The sequence below is a fragment of the Eulemur rufifrons genome, chromosome 30 (genome assembly GCF_041146395.1).
Source record: "Eulemur rufifrons isolate Redbay chromosome 30, OSU_ERuf_1, whole genome shotgun sequence".
NCBI lineage: Eukaryota > Metazoa > Chordata > Mammalia > Primates > Lemuridae > Eulemur > Eulemur rufifrons.
In genome coordinates, this window is record NC_091012.1 from 17,022,274 (window position 1) to 17,046,952 (window position 24,679).

A 24,679-nucleotide genomic window follows, 5' to 3' on the forward strand; every position below is an offset into this window, starting at 1 on the left:
CTAATGGCCGCTCTGGACCCAGCCAAGTGGAAGTGAAGGGGCGGAGCTGTGCTAAGGCGTAAAACAAACAAACAAACAAAAAAAATTGAGTCGCTGAATTATATACTTCAGATTTGTGTATCTTTCTGCCTTGCGGTGTGGTGAGGTGCTATGTAGTTTTTTTTTGTTCATTTTTGTTGGAGTTTTTGGTGTTTTTTGGTTTGGCTTTTTGTGTTTCTTTTCTTTTTTTTCTTTTTCTTTTTTTTTTCTTTTTCTTTCTTTCTTTTTCTTCTTTTTTTTCTTTTCTCTTTCGTTTTCTTCTCTTTCTTTTCTTTCTTTTCTTTTCTTTTTTCTTCTCTTTCTCCTCTCTTTTTGCCTTCTAACTGGGGACCCATGGTGAGCTTCGGAACGGGCCAGGTCCCTGGCTCTGGTACATACCGGATCCTGAGCAGTCACCCCCAGGGCCGGAGATCTGCGGGCACGCAATCGCCATTCTAGGGCCCACAGCCAAGTCACTGCGGAGCAATAGGGTACCAAGAGGCTCCCTGGACGGCCCTCTCCCCTGGTCCACGGACCTTATATAGGATCCCCGCCCAAGTGTAAACACTGAATACTTCTCCAGAAGTGAGAGTGTGGAACCTGATCCCTGGGGACATTAGGCCAAGATAGACTTTTGCCCGTGGGAGCTACAGCAACTGGGGCGCTGAGCAAGCGAGGTCACTGTCCTCTCCCCATAGCTAGTATCTTGCCTGCAGATAGAGTCAGAAACCTCCCCTATAGAGGAAGAACCAAAGGGAAACAACAAACAAAGAAAATTTCCATCTACTATTAGTGTGGACCCCGCCTGCCTTCTGAAAGACCACAACACAGTGTTCTAACTCACCAAAGCGGTCTTGGATCACTCCAATCCTCTAGGATTGGACCCATCGGAAGCAGTCCCCCAACGGAAACAGAAAAATCTCTAAACAATACACAACAGTCTCCCCCTCTTGCCAAAAGAAGCAACATACCTAGACTGTTTCACAGCCTAAGAATAGAGCACAAAGAGTCCTGTTAACCAGACTAAATCTATAAGTAAAGATCCAACGATAAATCTAGATGGGAAGGGCCCAGCGAAAAAAACACGGAGAGCACAAAGAATCAAATGGAAAGCTCATCCCCAAAGAGAAATACCAGCTCCCAACCATTTGACACAAACCAGACTCAAAACACCAACATGTCACAGGAAGAATTCCAATTATGGATTATAAACAAGCTGAATAATATACAAGAATCAATGGATAAACAACACAAAGAAAACACACACAAAAAATACAGGATATGGAGGAAAAATTCACTAAAGAAATTGAAATATTGAAGAAAAACCAAACTGAACTCCTAGAAGTGAAGAATTCACTCAGAGAGCTACAAAACACTGTGGAAAGTCTCAAGAGCAGGGTAGATCAAACAGAGGAAAAAATCTCAGAAATTGAAGATAACTCCTTCCAACTAAATAAGTCAGTCACAGAGATAGATCGAAAAAGTAAGAGAAATGATCTGAGTCTTCAAGAAATGTGGGATTATGTGAAGAAACCTAACTTGAGAGTTATTGGCATTCCTGAGGGTGAAGAAGATAATAAGCAAGGGTTGGACAAGCTATTTGAAGACATAATCGAGGAAAATTTTCCAGGCCTTGCCAATACTCTAGACATACAGATTCAAGAAGCTCAAAGGACCCCTGGGAGATTCATAGCAAATAGGAAAACACCACGCCACGTAGTCATCAGGCTGACCAAAATATCCACTAAAGAGTCACTTCTCCAAGCTGTAAGGAGAAAGAAACAAGTAACTTACAAAGGAAAACCCATCAGAATTACGCCAGATTTCTCAGCTGAAACCTTACAAGCAAGAAGAGGTTGGGGCCCCATTTTCACGCTTCTGAAACAGAATAATGCCCAGCCTAGAATCTTGTACCCAGCTAAGCTAAGTTTTCTATACGAAGGAGAAATCAAGACATTCTCAGATAAACAAAGGTTGAGGGAATTCACCAAGACAAGACCAGCCCTCCAAGAAGTACTCAAAAGAGAATTACACACAGATCAGCACAAGAAAGATCCACGAATGTAAAACTACTCATGAGCTAAAGATCAAATTCCAGATACCACAATGGCCCAGGAGAGAAAACATCACAATGAAGTTCTACCCAACAAGCTGAACAAAAAACTGTCTCACTTATCAGTTTTCTCAATAAATGTGAATGGCTTGAACTCCCCGCTCAAGAGACATAGACTGCCCCAATGGATAAAAAAATACAATCCAAGTATCTGCTGTCTTCAAGAAACTCACCTAACCTGCAAAGATGCATTTAGACTGAAAATAAAAGGATAGAAATCGATATTTCAAGCAAATGGTAACCAAAAGAAAGCTGGTGTGGCAATCTTAATTTCCAATCACTTAGCTTTCAAACCAACAAAAATAATAAAAGACAAAGATGGCTACTACATACTGATTAAAGGCACAATTCATCAAGAAGCCATGACTATACTCAATATATATGCACCCAACCTAGGTGCACCTAGATTCATAAAGCAAACCCTACTAGATCTCAACCAAATGATAGATAACAATACTGTAATAGCTGGAGACTTTAACACCCCACTGACAGTACAGGACATATCCTCTAAACAGAAAATAAACAAAGACATAATGGACCTCAATAGAATGCTAGAACAAATGGGCATGGCTGACATCTATAGGACATTCTACCCAAAGTCCACAGAATATACATTCTTCTCATCAGCTCACCGGACATTCTCTAAGATTGACCACGTCCTAGGACATAAATCATGTCTTCAAAAATTCAAAAAAATAGAAATTATACCATGCATCTTCTCAGATCACAGTGGAATAAAAGTAACAAGGATCACAAACAGAAACCCTCACTCTTACTCAAAGTCATGGAAGCTAAATAACCTTCTCCTGAATAATTATTCTATAAAAGAAGAAATCAAGATGGAAATCAAAAATTTCTTTGAATTAAATGACAATGGAGATACAACTTATCAAAATCTATGGGATGCAGCTAAAGCAGTCCTGAGAGGAAAATTCATATCCATAAATGCCTATATCAAAAAGACAGAAAACATGCAAATAGACAACCTAACGAATAGACACAAAGAGCTGGAGAAAGAAGAACAGAACGATCCCAAACCCAGCAGAAGGCGAGAAATTACTAAGATCAAATCAGAACTAAATGAAAAGGACAACAAAGAAACTATAAGGGAAATTAATAAAACAAAAAGTTGGTTCTTTGAAAAGATAAACAAAATAGACACACCTCTGGCTAGACTAACCAAGAGCACAAAAGTAAAATCTCTAATAACCTCCATTAGGAACATGAAAGGAGAAATCACAACCGATGCTACAGAGATACAAGACACCATCTATGAATTCTACAAAAATCTTTATGCACACAAACTGGAGAACGTGGAGGAAATGGACAAATTTTTAGAAACACATAGTCTTCCCAGGCTCAACCAGGAAGAAATAGAGTACCTGAACAGACCAATATCAAGAACTGAAATCAAAACAGCAATAAAAAACCTTCCCAAAAAGAAAAGCCCTGGTCCAGATGGGGTCACACCTGAATTTTACCATACATACAAAGAAGAACTGGTGCCCATCCTACATAAACTATTCTCCAATATTGAGAAGGATGGAGTTCTCCCCAACACGTTCTACCAAGCCAATATAACATTAATACCAAAACCTGGAAAGGACACAACAAAAATAGAGAACTACAGACCAATTTCCCTCATGAATATAGATGCAAAAATTTTCAATAAAATACTAGCAAATCGAATCCAAGTACTTATCAAAAAAGTAATCCACCACGACCAAGTGGGCTTCATCCCCGAGATGCAGGGGTGGTTCAACATACGTAAATCTATAAATGTAATTCACCACATAAATAGAAGCAAAAACAAAAACCGTATGATACTCTCATTAGATGCAGAAAAAGCATTTGACAAAATTCAACACCTTTTTATGATAAAAACGCTTAACAAAATAGGCATTGATGGAACCTACCTAAAAATGATACAAGCCATATATGACAAACCCACAGCCAACTTCATTCTGAATTGGGAAAAACTAAAAGCACTCCCACTTAGAACTGGAACCAGATAGGGCTGCCCATTGTCTCCATTACTTTTCAAAATAGTATTGGAAGTCCTTGTGAGAGCTATCAGGCAAGAGAGCAGAATCAAGGGAGTCCAAATAGGGAAGGAAGAGATCAAACTCTCACTTTTTGCTGATGATATGATGTTATATCTGGAAAACCCCCAGGATTCAACCAAGAGACTCCTGGAATTGATTAACGAATACAGCAAAGTCTCAGGCTACAAAATTAATATACACAAATCAGAGGCATTTATATATGCCAATAACAGTCAATCGGAAAACCAAATTAAAGACTCAATACCCTTCAAAATAGCAACATAGAAAATAAAATATCTAGGTATATATCTAACTAAAGAGGTAAAGGACCTCTATAAGGAAAACTATGAAACACTGAGAAAAGAAATAGCAGAACTTGCAAATAGGTGGAAAAATATACCATGCTCATGGATTGGAAGAATCAACATTGTTAAAATGTCTATAGTACCCAAAGTGATCTACAGATTCAATGCAATCCCTATTAAATTACCAACATCATTCTTTACAGACATAGAGAAAATAATTATACACTTTGTATGGAATCAAAGAAGACCCCGTATAGCAAAAGCAATTTTAAGCAACAAAAACAAAATGGGAGGTATTAATTTGCCAGACCTCAAACAATACTACAAGGCCATGGTTCTTAAAACAGCCTGGTATTGGCACAAGTGCAGGGACACAGACCAGTGGAACACAACAGAAAATCCAAATATAGAACCATCCTCATATAGTCACCTAATTTTTGACAAAGCGGGAAAGAATATACTCTGGGGACAAGAATCCCTATTCAACAAATGGTGCTGGGAGAATTGGTTAGCCACTTGTAGAAGACTGAAACAGGACCCACAGCTTTCACCTCTCCCAAAAATCAAATCACGGTGGATAACAGACTTAAACCTTAGGCGTGATACAATCAGAATTCTAGAAGAAAATGTAGGAAAGACTCTTACAGACATTGGCCTAGGCAAAGAATTTATGAAGAAGACCCCCAAGGCAATCACAGCAGCAACAAAAATAAATGAATGGGACATGATTAAATTAAAAAGCTTCTGCACAGCCAAAGAAACAGTCCAGAGAATAAACAGACCACCTACAGAATGGGAAAAAATTTTTGCATACTACACATCAGATAAAGGACTGATAACAAGAATCTATTTAGAACTCAGGAAAATCAGCAAGAAAAAATCAAGCAACCCTATCAAAAAGTGGGCAAAGGACATGAATAGAAATTTTTCAAAAGAAGATATAAAAATGGCTAACAAACATATGAAAAAGTGTTCAACATCTCTAATCATCAGGGAAATGCAAATCAAAACCACAATGAGATATCACTTAACCCCAGTGAGAATGGCCTTTATCAAAAAAACCCAAAACAATACATGTTTGCGTGGGTGTGGAGAGACAGGAACACTCGTACACTGCTGGTGGGACTACAAACTAGTGCAACCCCTGTGGAAAGCATTATGGAAGTATCTTAAACAGATTCAAGTAGACCTGCCATTTGACCCAGCAATCCCATTACTGGGCATATACCCAAAGGAAAAAAGGTCATTCTGTAACAAAGGCACATGTACCCAAATGTTTATAGCAGCACAATTCACAATAGCAAAGATGTGGAAACAATCCAAATGCCCATCAATACATGATTGGATTAGTAAGCTGTGGTATATGTATACCATGGAATATTACTCAGCCATAAGGAATGATGAAGATATGACATCTCTATGGTTCTCCTGGAGAGAGTTGGAACCCATTATATTAAGTGAAGTATCCCAAGAATGGAAAAACAAGCATCACATGTACTCACCAGAAAATTGGTTTCCCTGATCATCACCCAAATACAAATCTGGGAACGACACCAATTGGACATCAGACTGAGGTGGGGGGTGGGGGAGGGGATGGGGGTATGCCTACACAATGAGTGCATTGCGCACCATTTGGGGAGTGGTAACACTTAAAGGTGCTGACTCGGGAAAGGGAGAGTGGGGAAAAAATATGAAACTATTGTTTTTAACTTGCACTGTTCACTTAATTTATCATGAATATTTCCCATATTATTTCATATCATTGTACAACAAATAATGTATACATTATGAGGACATACTGTATCTAACAAGATATACTGTTAGAAAAAAATGATCTTTTAAAATATAAAAAAATAAATAAAAAAAAAATATCAACTCCTCTCAACTCCTCAGGCAGGTATTCTTGCTCCACAGGCTCGCTGTACAGGGGGTTGTACTTGTAGCCTTTGCAGTAGCACAAATCCTTCATCAGCCCGGTTGCCATGTTCCTCAGGTGCAGAAGGCCCTGAGGCACCGGGGGCAGAGGGCCCTGGTGGTTCCTCAGGCAGGTTTTGACGTTGCTGTAGGCACTGAATAACTCAATGGACTTGGGGCTCTGGCAAAATAGACTACACACTGGGCCAGAAGCACCTCGCATTCAGGCATGCCTATAAAATGACAGCCTTGGTAGGCAGCGATTGCTTGTGTAAACGCAGATGGGTCTGCCAGACCTATGTCCTCGATGGCGAACCTCACGAGGGTCCTTGCCGGCGAACCTCACAAGCGTCCTTGCCATGTAGAATGGGTCCTCTCCTCCCTCGAGCATGCGAGTCAGCCAGTAGAAGGAGGCGTTCTGGTCGGAGCCCCGCATGGACTTGTGCAGGGCAGAGATGCAGTTGCAGTGCTCCTCTCCTGCACGGTCATACAAAATGTGGGATCGCTGCAGGCCTTCCTTCAGGTCATTCTCAGTGATCAGAACTCTGCTGGGAGAATAGGTTTGCCCACTCTTCTTACAGAACATCTTCCTGGAGCTTAGCCTGGCCAGCACAGCCAGCTGCAGTCCATTCAACCCAGCCCTGGCGTCCCCGTCATTGAGGTAAGCCAGAGTGTCTACTGCTTTGTCCTCTATGATCACGGAGGGCTCAGAGCTGCTGTTGCTGCTGTGGCCCAGAGTGTCAGTGGGACGGCTAGAGTGTAGGACGTGGATTCCCAGTGAGTTGATCACTTGCATTAAAATAGCCACCATTGCCTCTACTGGAAGTTTCTCAAGAACAATCACCCGACAGCGGCTCAGAAGAGCAGCGTTGACCTGGAAGGAAGGGCTCTCAGTGGTTGCCCCAATCACGGTGATCGTCCCACATTCCACGTGAGGAAGGAAGTGTCCTGCTGAGATTTATTGAACCAATGAATCTCATCAATAAAAAGGATGGTTTTCCTTTTGAAAAAGCTCTTTTCATTTTGAGCTTGTTTTATGACATCTCGCACATCATTTGTCTTGCCATTTATTGAAGACAATGTCACAAACCTTATGCTATGCTTCTTGCTGTTGTTGGCTATGATGTGAGCCAGAGTGGTCTTGCCACAGCCCGGTGGCCCCCAAAGGATGAGCGAGGGAATTTCGTTGGTCTCCAAGAGCGAGCGGAACAAGGTCTCCTGCCCCACAGCCCTGCTCTGCCCCATGTAGTCCTGCAGCGAGTCAGGACGCATCTTGGCCAGCGTCTTGCCCTCCAGCATCTGCCGGATCTCCTCCACGGCCAGAGCGCAGAGGTGCAGAGGGCCCCCAGCGCTGGCCCCACAGGTGGCGGTGGCGGCTGCATCCGTGTCCCAGTGCCCCAGGTCGTCCTCGCCATTGGCGTCCGCCTCTCCGTCGCCATCGCTGTCGCCCACCGCCTCCTCCTCCTCCTGCACCTCAGCCTCGTCCCAGCTGTGCGGAGACACGCTGCCAGCAGCGGTGGCCACAGCCGCCGGCCCCTTTCCGGACCCCTTCCTCCCGGGGCTGCTGGAGCGGGCCACCGGTAAGTCGGGGATGGGGCGGGCGCCACTGGGCGTGGGCGGCTCGTCGTAGCTCTCCCTGCTCTGGGTCTCGCCGCCATCGTCGCCCTCCTCGCCCTTGCCCTCGCTGCTCTCAGCCACTGTCGGGGTGGCCGGCTGCTTCAGCGCTGAGCTCTCCGACAGCCGTGGCCTCTTGGCGGCCGGCGGCCAGGGCCCCTTGGCCCGTTCCCTGGCGCTGTGAGGCGCGGCTGCGGGCTCCGCGTGCCCGCGGGGTGGAGCAGCAGACAGCGGTCCAGGTGCGAGTTGATGTGCACGAAGGGCATCATCTGCTGGCACACGGGGCTCTGCAACTGGTCAACGTGTGTTACTTGTTTAACCAAAATACGAAGGGAGACATTCCTAAAAATTGGATCTACATCCTTGCTGCACAGGAAATTTAAAATAGAAAACATTCTTCAGGACATTCTCAATTCAACTATAAATATTATCATAAAATGTAATCAGCCACTGACCACACTAAGAGAAATTAAAAGAGAAAACAGTAAGATCCCTCAGAAATAGACAAAGGTGAAGCCATCTTCTGCTAATTTCTCTGCAAGCTACAGGAATAGAGATTGTAGGCATTTTGATACTTGTTTTTCTCTCTGTTGTGAGAAGAGGACGGAATTTGAGGTCTGCAGGCACCAGCATTATGGGGACATAAAAGGAATTGAAATGATTTGGGTGAAGTTCCCTGACATCCCACTCAGAGGTGATTTGTGTTAGCCTGCTAGGATTCTAATTTTTCTGGAAGGTTGAATTGAAAATTTACCATGGCTTATGATCTATCAGAAGAAAAGAGATTTTTTTTTTAATTAACAGAATCACAATCTTTCTATTCTTCTTAATGTGTCTGTATCCGCCAAATGACAGGCGCTAATGGATGGTAACAGCTACTGCGCACACGCACGTGTAAACGCACAGGCACACGCTCTTGTGCACACTTGCTTGGGGGCTCTTTGAACCTTTGGCCTTCTCAGGTTCAGGTGTCTGGTCCAGTGCATTGTCTCAGCATTTCATGTTCTTGTTTCCAGACGTGTAGAAAGTGCCTATCTGCTGCTTCCTTTCTGTGCGCACAACATGTAAAATTCATGTCTCACTTTTTTTAGTGCATGAGCATATTTTTTAAAAAGTCAGTCCTGCTCGTCATTCACGTGTCCCCATCTCCTTTGCAGTCCTGCTCCCAGGGCCAGTGCCTGTGGGGAGTGGGGGAAGACTGCAACAAATGGGATGGGGGGTGGTCTTCCTCCTCCTCCTCCTCCTCCTCACTGTGGAGGTGTGAAGGACCACAGAGGAGCCACCCTGGGGATGGAGTTTTATGGCCTGTCAGGGTCAGCAAGAAAGCCTGGGGGGCAGGGAGGGGCCAGGGCCAGCTCTTTCCCCACTACCCACTGTCGGCTAGTCCGGCTTTTAGGGGCCCCTTGTGTGGAGACTACTGGACCTTTCTAAAGATCTGCCTTGGTTCTCTAAGGTTTAGAGAAAGCCACTCCTTTAGGACTCATTTTTTGCCACCTTTGAAAAATAATAATAGTTCTTTTAAAACATTTAAGATTCCAAGAGCAACAAAATGAAAAATGGCTGAATGTTCCTGAACTGAAATCTCCCTGGCAGGCGGAGGTAAATCCTTCCTGACTTCACTAGAAGTTTGGGGGCTGATCTTGTGGTTTTTCTTCACAGAGGGTCGAGGCGCGCCTGGGTTTGTCTGCACCATTTATTCTTTCCCACAATAATTTCCAGGTCTGACTTGGCTTTTTGGCATTGAGTTGTCGAGGTAAAGACAAAAGCAGAGGGTGCAGGAATGGATGTTTGTGATGAGGAGCGAAACGGCAGTTTTTCAATAGTATTTTAAGAAGTCAGCAGGGCCCCAAAGGTAACGTTATTATTTTTTTTCTCTTAGTGGTTCTATATTCAGGAGCACAGATGAGTGTTTTCCCTGAGTGTTCCTATGTGGGCAGGATTTTTCCCATACCATGACTGAGAGGTGAAAAACGTGGGTTTTAGACTGATTCAGTGACCAAAGATAGGACCAACATCTGCAGGCCTGTTCACCTGAGACACAGGTGGATATGAATCCTCCTGTGTATCTTGACAGATGGTGCTAGTGGCAAGATCAAGGTCAAATGGGCTATAGCTTAGGTTAAAGTGGGATGTGGTCGTTTTTTATTCTCTTGCCAGGTCTCTTATTGGCAAGTCTGCCACCTGGTCATGGTCTGGCTTTCTCAAAATGGCCCTCCTCAAACTTGGGCTCAACCAGGGTATCAAAAACTCTGACCTGGAGCACAAAACTCCTATCAAGGCTGCTTTGTTTGAGCATGGCTATCACATTATGCTGTGGGGATATGACTGGGAGACCTCCTATTCTGTCATCTCGCTTATGTTACTCTGCTATATGCTTCACTTTCTGAAATATATGTCAAATTTGTCCACGGTTCTTAGATTCAAAAATATAATGAAATAAAATGCTAAATTTACCTGTTAATGTAAGAAGCAAATTAGATTACTAGTGGGCACCAAATATTTATTAAAATGTTTGGATTTAAGTTCAAGTTTATTGTAGGCAAGAAGAAATCATTAAAATTAATATCCATTTTCTCAGCCTATATTTAAATGATGGCATAATTTAATCCCAAAATTTTACTTTTTATTTCAGTAATTTATACCATATTTTACAACATTTATGTTGTTCATTTGGAAATGCCATGCATTTCTTAACTTCAAAAGGCTGTATTATTGCTTCTATATTTTATGTAAAAATAGCACCAATATTCATGGCAGCATGCAATTAAAAATTGTAGATATTGAAAGTATTACCTTTTTTTGAGACAGGGTCCTAATCTATTGCTAAAGAATTATTTTTATTTGCATCCATTAAAGTACAGAGAGAAAAGACTAAAGAATTATTTTTAAATAGTATATCTATGTTATCTTCAGTATTTTATGTATCAAAATTTCTTATTCTTGTTTTCAAGTCCATATTACTGTGTTTATTTTGAGTGTATGTTTTCTCGGATGAGTGCATTGTATTTTTTATTTTGCATCTGAATATTGTGAAATGGATGATAATGTTCATCTCTGTACACTTAAAATAATGTGGTACATGATTTCTATATGCATTGGGCATATGTCTGTTGCCTATAAAATATCTGTGCTTTTTTTGACTTTATAAAAATTGCCCATACGTGGTTCAGGACTTACATTGCCCAGGCTTGTTCAGGACTTATCGTGTGTGGGTGTGTGCACACTCGCACACATGTGCTGGTTGGTTATCAGTGATTGCTTTATCCTATCTATGTGGGTGGTGAAGGAAATAGTCTTAAATTCACAATGTATTTATTGTTTGAATTTATATTATTTTATGAGAGAAACAATTTTGTTATTTGAAGGTGATTTTTGAAAAGTTTTCTAATTGTCTCTTTAGGTAACCAAATTTTTAATTGTGGTAAAATACATAAAATTGTTATATCAAACATTTTTAAGTATACAGTTTAGTAGTGTTAAGTATATTCACATAGTTTTTCAACATATTTCTAGATCATTTTTATCTTATTAAACTAAAAGTGAATAGCCATTAAACAAGAAATGATTCTTTCTACCTCTCTCTACCTCCTGAAAAACATCACTCTACTTTCTCTTTCTATGAATTTGACTACTTCACATACTTTATGAGTATGATAATACAGTGACTGTTCCTTTTTGACTGCTTTGTTTTACTTAACATATTATCCTCAACGTTTGTCCTTGCTGTAATATGTGTCAAGATGAACATTTTTAAGGCTAAATAATATTCCATTATATGTATATGCCACATTTCTTTATCTACTCATCAATAAAGGGACATTTTTTTTTGTTTCCAGGTATTGTCTTTAGTAAATAATGCTGCAATGTATGCAAATGTGCAAATATCTATTCCATGTTTTGCTTTGAATAAGTTTGAGATATTTTGGATACACTGATGTAGTACCATGTGCATATTCTTGCTTTTGTTGTGTGATAACTTTGATATTATATCTAAGAAATCATTACAAAGTGTAATTATAATGAAGCTTCCCTTTTATATATGCTTCTAGGAGTTTAATATTTATAGGTCTTACATTTAAGTCTTTGTCTATGTTTTTAATTGACACTTATAATTGTGCATATTTACAGGATACAATTTGATGTTTCACATATATATGTTGTATAATAATGAAATCATGATATTTAGTGTATTCATTACCTCATGCATTTATTATTTCTTCGTGGTGAAAATATCCACAAGCTGGTCTTCTAACTATTTGGTAATATACAATACCTTACTCTTAACCATTTTCATCTTACTGTGCAATAGAAAACCAAAACTTGTTTCTTCTTTCTAATTGTAATTTTGTACCTGTTAACCAACCTCACCTCATCGTCCCCTTCCCTTAGTCTCTGGTAACCATTGTTCTACTTTCTGCTTCTATGATCTCAACTTTTTTTTAAACATACCACACATGAGTACAATCATACAGATTTGTATTTTTGTGTCTGGCTTATTCCACTTAACATTATGTCCTTCAGATCCATCCATGTTTGTATGCCAGTACCATGCTGTTTGGTTACTATAGCTTTTTAGTAAATTTTGAAGTCATATACTGTGACTTCAGGTTTGTTCTTTTTGCTCAGGATTGCTTTTGCTATTTGGGATATTTTCTAGTTTCATATACATTTTAGGGATGTTAAAAAATTTCTGTGATGAATGTCATTGGTATTTTAATAGAAATTACATTGAAGTTGTACATCACTTTGGGTAGTATGGCCATTTAAAAATTATTTTTCAAATCCATTAACAAAAGGTAACTTTCCATTTATTCATGTGTATTTCAATTTCTTCATCCCTATTTTATAGTTTTTAGTATCTATATCTTTCAGCTTTTTAAGTTTATTGCTAGATATCTTAATTTTTTACAGCTATTGTAGATGCAGGAAAAGCATTTGACATCATTCCTTTATAATAAAAACACTCAACAAATTAGGTATACAAGGTATGTATATCAACACAATAAAGGCAATATATATATATATATATAAAAAAACAATGATAACATAGTGAGCAGGGAAATGCTGCAAGCTTTTTCTCTGAGATTCCCAACAAGACAAGGATACCTGTTTTCACCAGTCCTATTCAACATAGTACTGGAAGCCATCATGAGAAAAAGAGGAGAAAGAATTAAAATCATTTAAACTGGAAAGTGAGAAGACAAATTGTCCCTGTTTGCAGACAAAGTGATCTTATATTTTAAAAAAACCTAAAAAACTACACATACCCCCAAAATTGTTAGAACTCTTAAAAAATCAGTAAAGTTACAGAACACAAAATCAACATAAAAATTAATAGTATTTCTCTACACTAACAGTAAACTAAAATAGAAATGTTAAAATTCAGTTTAGAAAGGCTACAAAAATAAGTCAGTCTATTTTGAGTTCTTGTTTGTGTATAGTACAAGGTAAGGTCCAACTTTAATTTGTCTGATTTGGATTTCCAGTATTCCTAACCTTATTTGTTGAAGAGACTGTCCTTTCCTCACTGTGATGTTCTGGTGAGAATTGCTGAGAATAAGTTGTCAATATATTATACATGAGTGTTTATTTCTGGGCTTTTAAATCTATTTAATCATCTATTTGTCTGTCTTTATGCCAGTACCACACTGTTTTGAATAACATAGCTTTGTAATATGTTTTGAAATTGAAAAATCTCTTGCTTCTGTGCTTTTCTATTACAATATTGTTTCTTCTGGTTTTTTAATCTTTTGAGATTCCATAGAAATTTTAGAATATTTTAACACTTCTGTAAAAATTTGCATTGGTACCTCCATAATGCTTTCCACAGGGGTTGCACTAGTTTGCAGTCCCACCAGCAGTGTATTAGTGTTCCTGTCTCTCCACACCCACGCCAACATGTGTTGTTTTGGGTTTTTTTGATAAAGGCCATTCTCACTGGGGTTAAGTGATATCTCGTTGTGGTTTTGATTTGCATTTCCCTGATGATTAGGGATGTTGAGCATTTTTTCATATGTTTGTTAGCCATTCTTATATCTTCTTTTGAGAAATTTCTATTCATGTCATTTGCCCACTTTTTGATAGGGTTGTTTGATTTTTTCTTGCTGATTTTCCTGAGTTCTAAATAGATTCTTGTTATCAGTCCTTTATCTGATGTGTAGTATGCAAAATTTTTTTCCCATTCTGTAGGTGGTCTGTTTATTCTCTGGACTGTTTCTTTGGCTGTGCAGAAGCTTTTTAATTTAATCATGTCCCATTCATTTATTTTTGTTGCTGCTGTGATTGCCTTGGGGGTCTTCTTCATAAATTCTTTGCCTAGGCCCTATCAAAAAGTGGGCAAATGACATGAATAGAAACTTCTCAAAAGAAGATATAAGAATGGCTAACAAACATATTAAAAAATGCTCAACATCCCTAATGATCAGAGAAATGCAAATCAAAACCACAATGAGATATCACTTAACCCCAATGAGAATGGCCTTTATCAAAAAGTTCCAAAACAGCACATGTTGGCGTGGGTGTGGAGAGACAGGAACACTCATACACTGCTGGTGGGACTGCAAACTAGTGCAACCCCTGTGGAAAGCATTATGGAGGTATCTTAAACAGATTCAAGTAGACCTGCCATTTGACCCAGCAATCCCATTACTGGGCATATACCCAAAGGAAAAAAGGTCATTCTGTAACAAAGGCACATGTACCCAAATGTTTATAGCAGCACAATTCACAATAGCAAAGATGTGGAAACAACCCAAATGCCCATCAATACATGATTGGATTAGTAAACTGTGGTATATGTATACCATGGAATATTACTCAGCTATAAGGAATGATGAAGATACGACATCTCTATGGTTCTCCTGGAGAGATTTGGAACCCATTATATTAAGTGAAGTATCCCAAGAATGGAAAAACAAGCATCACATGTACTCACCAGAAAATTGGTTTCCCTGATCATCACCTAAATACAAATCTGGGAACGACACCAATTGGACATCAGACTGAGGTGGGGGTGGGGGAGGGGATGGGGGTATGCCTACACAATGAGTGCATTGCGCACCATTTGGGGAGTGGTAACACTTGAAGGTGCTGACTCGGGAAAGGGGGGGTGGGGAAAAATATGAAACTATTGTTTTTAACTTGCACTGTTCACTTAATAATTTATCATGAATATTTCCCATATTATTTCATATCATTGTACAACAAATAATGTATACATTATGAGGACATACTGTATCTAACAAGATATACTGTTAGACTCTTTGATTCTGTAAAATTAAATTGAAAGAAAAAGGAAGGTAAAAAAAAATTTGCATTGGTATTTTGACAGAGATTTCATCAAATCTGTAGATCACTTTGGGTAGCATTGACATATTAATAATATTAAGTCTTTTAGCTTTTGAAAGAAAAGTGTTTCCAGTAGTTTTTTGTTTAATTTCCACATAGTTGTGGACATATCACTTTCCTTTTGATTTTTACTTCTAGTTTTATTCTATTGTAGTCAGCAATAATACTTTGTGTGATTTTTGTGTGCTTAAATTTGTTGAGACTTGTTTTGTGGCTTAGCAGGTTGTCTATCTGCTATAATGTGCTATGTTTGCTTAAAAATAGTGTGTAGAGTGGAGAGTTCAGTATAAGACTTTTAGGTGTAATCTATTTCACATATTCTGTTTCATTTTGTTCTGTTGTCTCTTGACTTCTTTTCATTATGGAAAGAGTGGTATCAAATTATACTACTGTTCTTGTGATAGTGTCTGATTCTTGCTTCAATTCTGTAAAAAGTTGCTTCATATATTTGGGAGCTGTAATGGTAGATGCATACAGATTAATACTTGTGATAGCTTCCTGATCAATGGACTCTTTGATCATTATATAATGCCCTTTGCTGTCCCCTATGACAATTTTTGATGTAACATATTTTGTCAATGTGGGAATATTTGACATTGTATTCAATAACTTTTTTCAATTCTTTTACTTACAGTCCTCTGTGCCCTTACATCTAAAGTAAGTCTTTTGCTGGGTGCGGTGGCTCACTCCTGTAATCCTAGCACTCTGGGAGGCTGAGGTGGGTGGCTTGTTTGAGCTCAGGAGTTTGAGACCAGCCTGAGCAAGAGCTCAGTAGTAGACCCTGTCTCTACTAAAAATAGAAAGAAATTAGCTGAACAACTAGAAATATATAGAAAAAGTCAGCTGGGCATGGTGGCACATGCTTGTAGTCCCAGCTATTCAGGAGGCTGAGGCAGGAGGATTACTTGAGCCCAGGAGTTTGAGGTTGCTGTGAGCTAGGCTGATGCCATGGCACTTTAACCCAGGCAACAGAGTGAGACTCTGTCCGCCACCCCAAAAAAGTAGGTCTTTTGTAGAAAACGTAGAGTTGGATCATATTTCTTCAATTTATTCAGACAAAATGTCTTTTGATTGATTTAATTTATTTTAGAGAAAGTAAATACTGAAAGGGAATAACTTGCCTTTTATTTATTTCTGTAAGTCTTATAGCTATCTTGTTCTTGTTTTCTTTTACTGTCTTCCTTTGTGTTTTGCTGATTTTTGTAGTGACATGTTTTGATTCCTTTCTCATTTCCTTTTGTGTATCTACTATATTTTATTATGTTTTTCTTTTTTCTTTAAAACCCCAAGAGCATTGAGATGTGTATGTACCATAGATATTTTGTTTGTGTTTACTATAATTATTTTTTAAAATCTGCCTATTATAACAAACTATTTTAAGCTGAAAACTTTAACTGAATACAAAGTCCCTGCCTTTTTACATTGCATTCTGTTGAAATCACAGATTATATACTTTTGTATTGTGTATCCATTAACACAAATTTGTGGTTATTTTAAGGGTTTGCCTATTCAAATCTATAGCAGAATTAAAAGTATTTTATTCATCATCATTTTGATAACACAGAATACTATATGTATGCACACAATTACATTTACTGTGGTACTTGATATATTCACAAAACTATGTGGCTAATATTTTACTTTTCATTATGAAAAACTGACTGTTGCTCCTCCACCCAAGTCATTCTATAAAAAAGACACCTGCACCGGAATGTTTATAGCAGCACAATTCACAATTGCAAAGATGTGGAAACAACCCAAATGCCCATCGATTCATGAATGGATTAGCAAAATGTGGTATATGTATACCATGGAATATTACTCAGCTATTACAAATAATGGCGATATGGCATCTTTTTGGTTCTCCTGGAGAGAGTTGGAACCCATTCTATGAAGTGAAGTATCCCAAGAATGGAAAAATAAGCACCACATGTACTCACCAGCAAACTGGTTTCCCTGAGTGAACATTTGGGAATAACACCAATTGGGTATCGGACAGAGGTGGGGGCTGGGGGGAAGTGATGGGTGTATACCTACTTGATGAGTGCGATGCGCACTGTCTGGGGAATGGACATGCTTGAAGTTCGACTGGGGGGGATTGGGATGGGGGAGGGGATGGGTGCATACCTACATGATGAGTGTGATGTGCACTGTCTAGGGAATGGACACACTTGAAGCTCAGACTCGGGGGGATGGGAGGGCATGGGCAATATATATAACCTGAACTTTTGTACCCCCATAATGAGCTGAAAAAAAAAAAAGAACTGACTGTTTTTTGCAATTTGTGTAGGGTATGTACCTTGAGTATATATTGTTTTTTTTTTTTTTGACAGCGTCTCACTTTGTTGCCAAGGCTAGAGTGAGTGCCGTGGCGTCAGCTTAGCTCACAGCAACCTCAGACTCCTCGGCTTAAGCGATCCTACTGCCTCAGCCTCCCGAGTAGCTGGGACTACAGGCATGCGCCACTATGCCCGGCTAATTTTTTCTATATAGATTTTTAGTTGTCCATATAATGTCTTTCTATTTTTAGTAGAGACGGGGTCTCGCTCAGGCTGGTTTCGAACTCCTGACCTTGAGCAATCCACCCGCCTCGGCCTCCCAGAGTGCTAGGATTACAGGCGTGAGCCACCACGCCCGGCCTTGAGTATATATTGTTTAAGCTTTTTTGATCTTTGAAATGTTTCTTTTCAACTAATTTTTAATTTTCAACTAATATTAATTTTAATTTTTGCTAGAAATAGTGTTCTGGTTGTTAGTTGTCATGTTTTCAACACTTTGACTGTATCATCCTATACCTTTCTGGCCTGCAAGATTTTTTTGCTAAAAAATCTGTTGATCATCCTATAGGAGTGCCCTTGTACATGCCAAGTCACATTTTTTCTTGCTGATTTTCAAGATTCTCTAAGTAACTTTTAAATTTTTGATTATGATGTGTCTTGTTTTGGGTCTTTTTCTGTTGTTTCTAGTTAGAGTAGTTTAGCTTCTTTAAATTTTCTGCTATCTTCTTCAACTTTAGGAAGTTCTCAGACATTATTTCTTCAGGTATGCTCCCTGCTCATTTCTCTCTCTCTCTCTTTTTTTCTCTCTTGTCTATAATTTCAAATGGCCTATTACTAAGCAGCTGGGTTTTTTTTTCTTCTACATCAAGTCTGCTCTTGCATTAGTGAATCTTTAAATTCAGTTTTTATATTTATCAGCTCCATACTTTACGTTTGTGGGTTTTTTTCAAGTTTAAATCTCTTTGTTAATAATCTCAATTTCTTTATGCATTTTGTTTCTTTTTATTTAGTTGTCTGTGTTCTCATTAAGCCAGCAGGGCATCTTTAAAAAAGTTATTTTAAATACTTTTAAAATTACCTTATGTGGGACCGCAAACTAGTACAATTTCTGTCAAAAATAATATGGAGATACCTCAAAGAGATACAAGTAGAACTACCATTTGATCGAGCAATCCCATTACTGGGCATCTACCCAAAAGAACAAAAGGCATTCTATAAAGAAGACATTAGCACCAGAATGGTTATAGCAGCACAATTCACAACTGCAAAAATGTGGAAACAACCCAAGTGCCCATCAATACATGAGTGCATTAATACAATGTGGTATACATATACCATGGAGTTCTACTCAGCCACAAAAAACAATGGTGATATAGCACCTCTTGTATTATCCTGGATAGAGCTGGAACCATTTTACTAAGTGAAGTATCACAAGAATGGAAAAACAAGCACTAAATGGACTCACCATCAGCTTGGTATTAACTGATCAACACTTAAGTACACATATAGTAATAATATTCATTGGGTGTCAGGCAGATGGGAAGGGGGAGGAGGGGATGGGTATATACACACCTAATGGGTGCGGTGTGAACCATCTGGGGAATGGACATGCTTGAAGCTCTGATTCAGCTGGGACAAAGTCAGTATACATAACCTAAACATTTATACCCCCATAATATGCTGAAATAAAATAAAATTAAAAAAAATAAAATTACTTCATAGATCTTCACTTCTTTATGGTCACTTGAATATTATTGTTGTCCTTTTATTGGACTATATTTCTTGGTTATTTTGATGTCTTGGTTCATTTTTGATGAGATTTTGGTCATTAAAAAAAAGCTGCCTATTACATCTTTTATTGAATGGATTTGTTCAGGGGAAATTTAGCACCATACAGCCACACTGGACATTCTGGGCACTTCTCCAAATTGTTGGCAGGATGTATCTTCTCTGGAGTACTCTGTATATTTTCCCACTAAAAAACTTTACCTGTTTCTTGTTAAAAGTGCTCAGTATTTACCTTCCATGATGAATTCCATATGTTGTGCAGTCTCTCTGTTGCTGTAATTGTTGTTAACCTTTATTCTCACTAGAGTCAGCCTGCCATTTAAACTACATCTGAATTATTTTCAGCACTACATATTAAAGGAAGCAATAAGCAGTCTTTTGAAATAACCAGAGAAACCCAGGACTTTGGATATAAGATTGGATTAAGTGTTCACTCAAATATTTCTGAAGACCAGAGATTTAAAATTGAAGAGAATATTTCTAAATATGATCAATTTGATGAGTCCTTCATTGAAACTTTATTATTCTTCCACCAACAAATACTACCACCAGATGCCAAAATCTACAGCTGTGATCAGTATAGTGAGGAGTATATCCAATCATCATTGCTTAATCAATATCAGGGAATAGAAAATTGGGAAAAACTTACATGTCCAATAAAACCCTAAAAAATTACCAGGATATTTATATTGATGAGAGAAATTATCAATGCAACAAACCCGAAAAAAACTTGAACCAAGTCTCATGCTCTAGAAAATATCAGAAAGGTCAATATCCAGAGAACCAGTACAAATGTAAAGCACATGAGAATGTCTTTCATCAATGTTTAAAGCTTGTTAGCCATGAGGATATCCATATTCAAGATTATTCCTACAAATATAATGAATGTGTAGAAGCTTTTTCCCAGTCAGGGAAATATTCTCAAAATCAGGGAATTCATATTGGAGAATATTCATACAGACATAATAAATGTTAGAAACTCTTTAGTCAGCCATTCAATCTAAGAAAACATAACACAGTCCATACTGAAGAAAACCTCCACAAATGTAAAGAATGTGGCAAAACTTTTACTCGGTTTTCAAACCTTAGACAACATCAGAGAATTCATTCATACTGGGGAAAAACCCTACAAATGTGAAGAATGTGCCAAAGCCTTTCCACTCTAGTTCAAACCTTAGTCAACATCAAAACATTCATACTGGAGAAAAACCCTACAAACATGACAAATGTGATAAAGCCTTTAACCGTCGTTCAGACCTAACTCAACATCAGAGAATTCACACTGGAGAGAAGCCCTATAAATGTAAAAATGTGGTGAAACTTTTACTCAGTTTTCAAGCCTCAGAAAACATCAGAGAATTCATACTGGACAGAAACCTTACAAGTGTAAAAAATGTGACAATATCTTTTACTGTAGTTCACACCTTACTCAACATCACCAACTTCATACTACAGAAACCCAATATGTGTAATACATGTGAAAAATCTTTTATTCCAAATATATCTACAACTTAGACATCTCCAGAGAGTTCATAGGGAAAGAAACTTTACAGGTGCAATGTATGGAAGTATTTAATCCAAACCTAAGTCTAAGTTCATCAGGGGATTCACACAAGTAAAAGCTGAAGCACATTTTCAGATTTTACACTAACCCAGAGTATTTATTGTAGAGAATAATGTGAAGTCAAAGCAATTAGATAATTTATCTGATTGTATTTTTCAAAAGAACAAGAACATTGATATTTAGACAGGCATAATTATATTCAATGAGTAGTTTGTATAGACAGCATTTGAAATTTTTGAAAAGCAAATATTAATGTAATTCAATTCTTAAATTAGTTTATATAATACCTTCATTCCTAATGTTTATATGAAAATATGTGTTCTGATGTTTCTTCATCAGAGCTATGAGAGGCCATTCAATATTAGGTGTATATGATGAATATCAATTTTTTATGAAAGTTTAATGGCAAATGTAAAATAAATTAATAAAATATAATGAAAGATGATATTTGTGTTGGAAGCACAAAATAATGATATGTGCAAGTGTATAGTAGGTAATCAGTTTTTGTCTTCTGTATTAAAGTAAGAGAAAAACATCCTAAATTTTCAAAATAAATCATTTTACCAATTGCTCCTTACGTAAGAAAAAACTGGCCAATTATTTAAAATACTGACATATCTGAACAATAGAATGAAATAGAAGTCTTAAATACTATTTGATGTGCTAGAGGACATAGAAATATTGAATGTTATTTGATGTGATAGCAATAAGAACATCTTCACATATATTCGAGGAAAGTGAAGATAACTCCTATCTGAAAGGTTGCATATGTATTAAAATCAATGTGCACTAAATAGTTAGTCTCAATCTTTAAATTTAAAGAAAACATAACTCTAAGATCACTATAGTAGACAGAAAATAATCTTTCTTGAGTGCTTGTGACCTAGGAGCATATAGTGGATTTTAAAATGCTTTATTTAGTCTCTGGGTTAATTAATTTGTTTTGATTAGTAAAACTAAATGGTTTTTAATGTTTTAACAGTGATGTGCAATGAGTGAAATGTTACCTTGCCACCAATGTTAAACTATCTTATGTTGTCCAAGATTGTAGTTAACAGACAAAAATAATGTAGTATTTGGGTAACACAATGGAATAACTTCTTTAGTAATCTATTTTTTTTGAGGACCTAAACTTTCAATACTATTGTAATATTGCTCTCATAGTTACTATTTTGTGTCCTTTTTCTCTTTTTTATAACTATGGGTATGTTGATATAGTTACAATAAAGAGTATATGGGAGCATAATTCCAAGCCATACCTTTAAATTTTAAATCACTATGCATAAAATTTTATGCAATATTTTTCTTTGCACATGGTCCTTTTCTGGGATAGTTGAACACATAGAGATGTTTTGTTTAGATTTACATTGAATGCAGTATACAATATTTCAAGCTAAAAATAAACTGTATAAGAGAACTATAGAGGAAGAAATGCATATGTGTGTGTGTGTGTGTATGTGTACCTATCTTCAGAAGAAAATGGAAACAATGATCAAAACAAATTTCAGAAGAATTGATGATGTACTAGCAAACTGGACCTTACAAATTCTCAAAGCAAACTTAGTTTCTCTGCTGTATATTAAATTTATTTCTTGCAAATCTCATGTCTCCAGGGTGCAGAATCCCTTCATACAAATCCTGTCTTTTTAACTTTCTGCTTATTCAGTTAGAGTAATTATATGATTTTATTGTCCCTGAAATTGTTGAGCATAGATGGACTGTCACATGTTCACACCTCCATCCTTCAAGCTGCACAAAACAGGAAGATAGAGATTCTAGCTGTAGCTTCTCGGTTTCAAACTTATCCACAAAGCTGATTGATAACATGAATGTGGAGGTTTTCATATGCTTTTCTAACAGTAATTCTTCACCTAGCTTTTGTACCTTCATCTCAGCTGATAACTGGCTTCTGTGATCACTTGCAAAGTTCCCAGTAATGGCCAATCCATGGTTAATGCCACGTGGTTATCTTCCTTACTCTAGGGTGTAATGCATTTTTCTACTAAAAACTTGTTTAGTCCCTCTGGCATTTTAGGAGCATCCCTGTACTCAGTAGTCCACATGCATCTCACAAATTGGCAACACCACCTGAAATAGATGAAGAGTAACACCCCAGTTTTTCCACTCCAAAACTTCCTTCCTCATGCTTATACTTTGGTTATTGGACTAGTTGTGGCTAGCTCATCAATTGTTTTGTAAAATTCCCACACATGCAAAGTGATGTCCAAATGCAGAAGAAGTCAAGAAACCAAATAAAGAGGCAGACAAATCAGTTTGACAGTAGAGGGTCTTACTGGGGGGTTTATGGACAGGTGCATGGTCATAGGTAGCAAAAAGACAGGTGGATCCCCATGCTGTTACACCCTAGATACAGTGTTTATATACTATAGGGAAAGGGTATACATGTTAAGGTGCAGGACAATTAAATTTGACCTTTCAGGAAAAGACAAAAATACCAATGCTGTGTACTTCATGGCCTGTAATTTGTGTGATAACTTCAAGTTTGTTTTGATGTAAGGGCTGGATTTATGGTAATATGTGCTCTTACACATGGAGCGGTTGATAAACTAAAAACCTCCGAGGCATTCCCAGAACAGACGTTAATCAGAAGTAAATATGCCATTTTAGCATCCAAGAGGAGTTACTTTAGCCTCCACAAAGCTCCCTCTCCTGTGCCATGGAGCCCTTAGAGTTCAGAGGAGCCCAGTGGAAACTCCACCAGGCAGTGTGGATCCATTTGTTCCTCAAATAAAAGGAAATTGAACTTGCACTAGTCCCCATTATATTTGAATTTATTCTTCTTGTCTGTCTCCACAGAAAATTTAAAAATCTTCACAAAAGGAAACACACTAAGCAGGGTCTGCTCATCAAGAAAGTGTGAAGGCCAGGAGATGGGGACCAAGTATTTGGAGGAGCAGAGAAAATGGCAAGGACTTTGGAACCAGCCTGGGTGGGAGTCAGAGAAGTGGCAGATGTGGCCTCCAAACAGCTTTGGGTGTCTCTTCCATGTGACTGAGTTTCCTAACTGTATCAATCAGGGGTCAGACTTTTCTCCCCTGTTATGTTTTTTTCCTCCTGGTAGTGGCAGGAGCATCCCCCTAAGGGACCTAAGCCAGATGTGAGTTATGCTGCCAATCTGGTCATCCAAGGGGTGCTCCCGGGGTGCAGAGCGGGATTTGTGGCAGCCTGGAGAAATACAGAGAATGGGAGCATTGAAAAGGCAAGTGCCAGGTTACCAGGGACCAGATATTTTCATTTTAGGCAATGAACTGACAGTATTAGGCACTCACCAGGGAACTTTCTGCCTGGTTCCCAAGAAACCTGAGAACTTCCAGGCCCATAGGCCTTCAGTGCCATTCTTATGGAGGAACAGTATTGTGCACGTCCAAAAGAGCAAGGTAGAGGAGAGGGGGTGGGGCAGGAAAGGCCATGGTTGACAAAAAGGAATGTGAGGAAGGGTGGAGGGAAATACCAAGTGGACGGTGAATGGAAGGGGCGGGGAGGACAACTGTAACCATGGCAATGCTGAATAAACAGAGAGAGCCCCTGGGTCCCTAGCTTGTCCGTACAGAATCAAACTTCAGGCAACACAGGTCAGAAAATGGCATCTCCTGAAGATGTGGGAGACACTTATAGGGGAGACAGGTCGCCCTGACTATGCTCACTCACCACAGACAGGAGAGGTTTCAGAA

The 24,679-nt window shown here is 38.4% G+C and overlaps 1 pseudogene; it reads right to left on the reverse strand.

Annotated features, from left to right (window-relative positions):
- Positions 1–24,344, reverse strand: LOC138378801 (ATPase WRNIP1-like; annotated as a pseudogene).
- Positions 24,345–24,679: the final 335 nt, after the last annotated feature.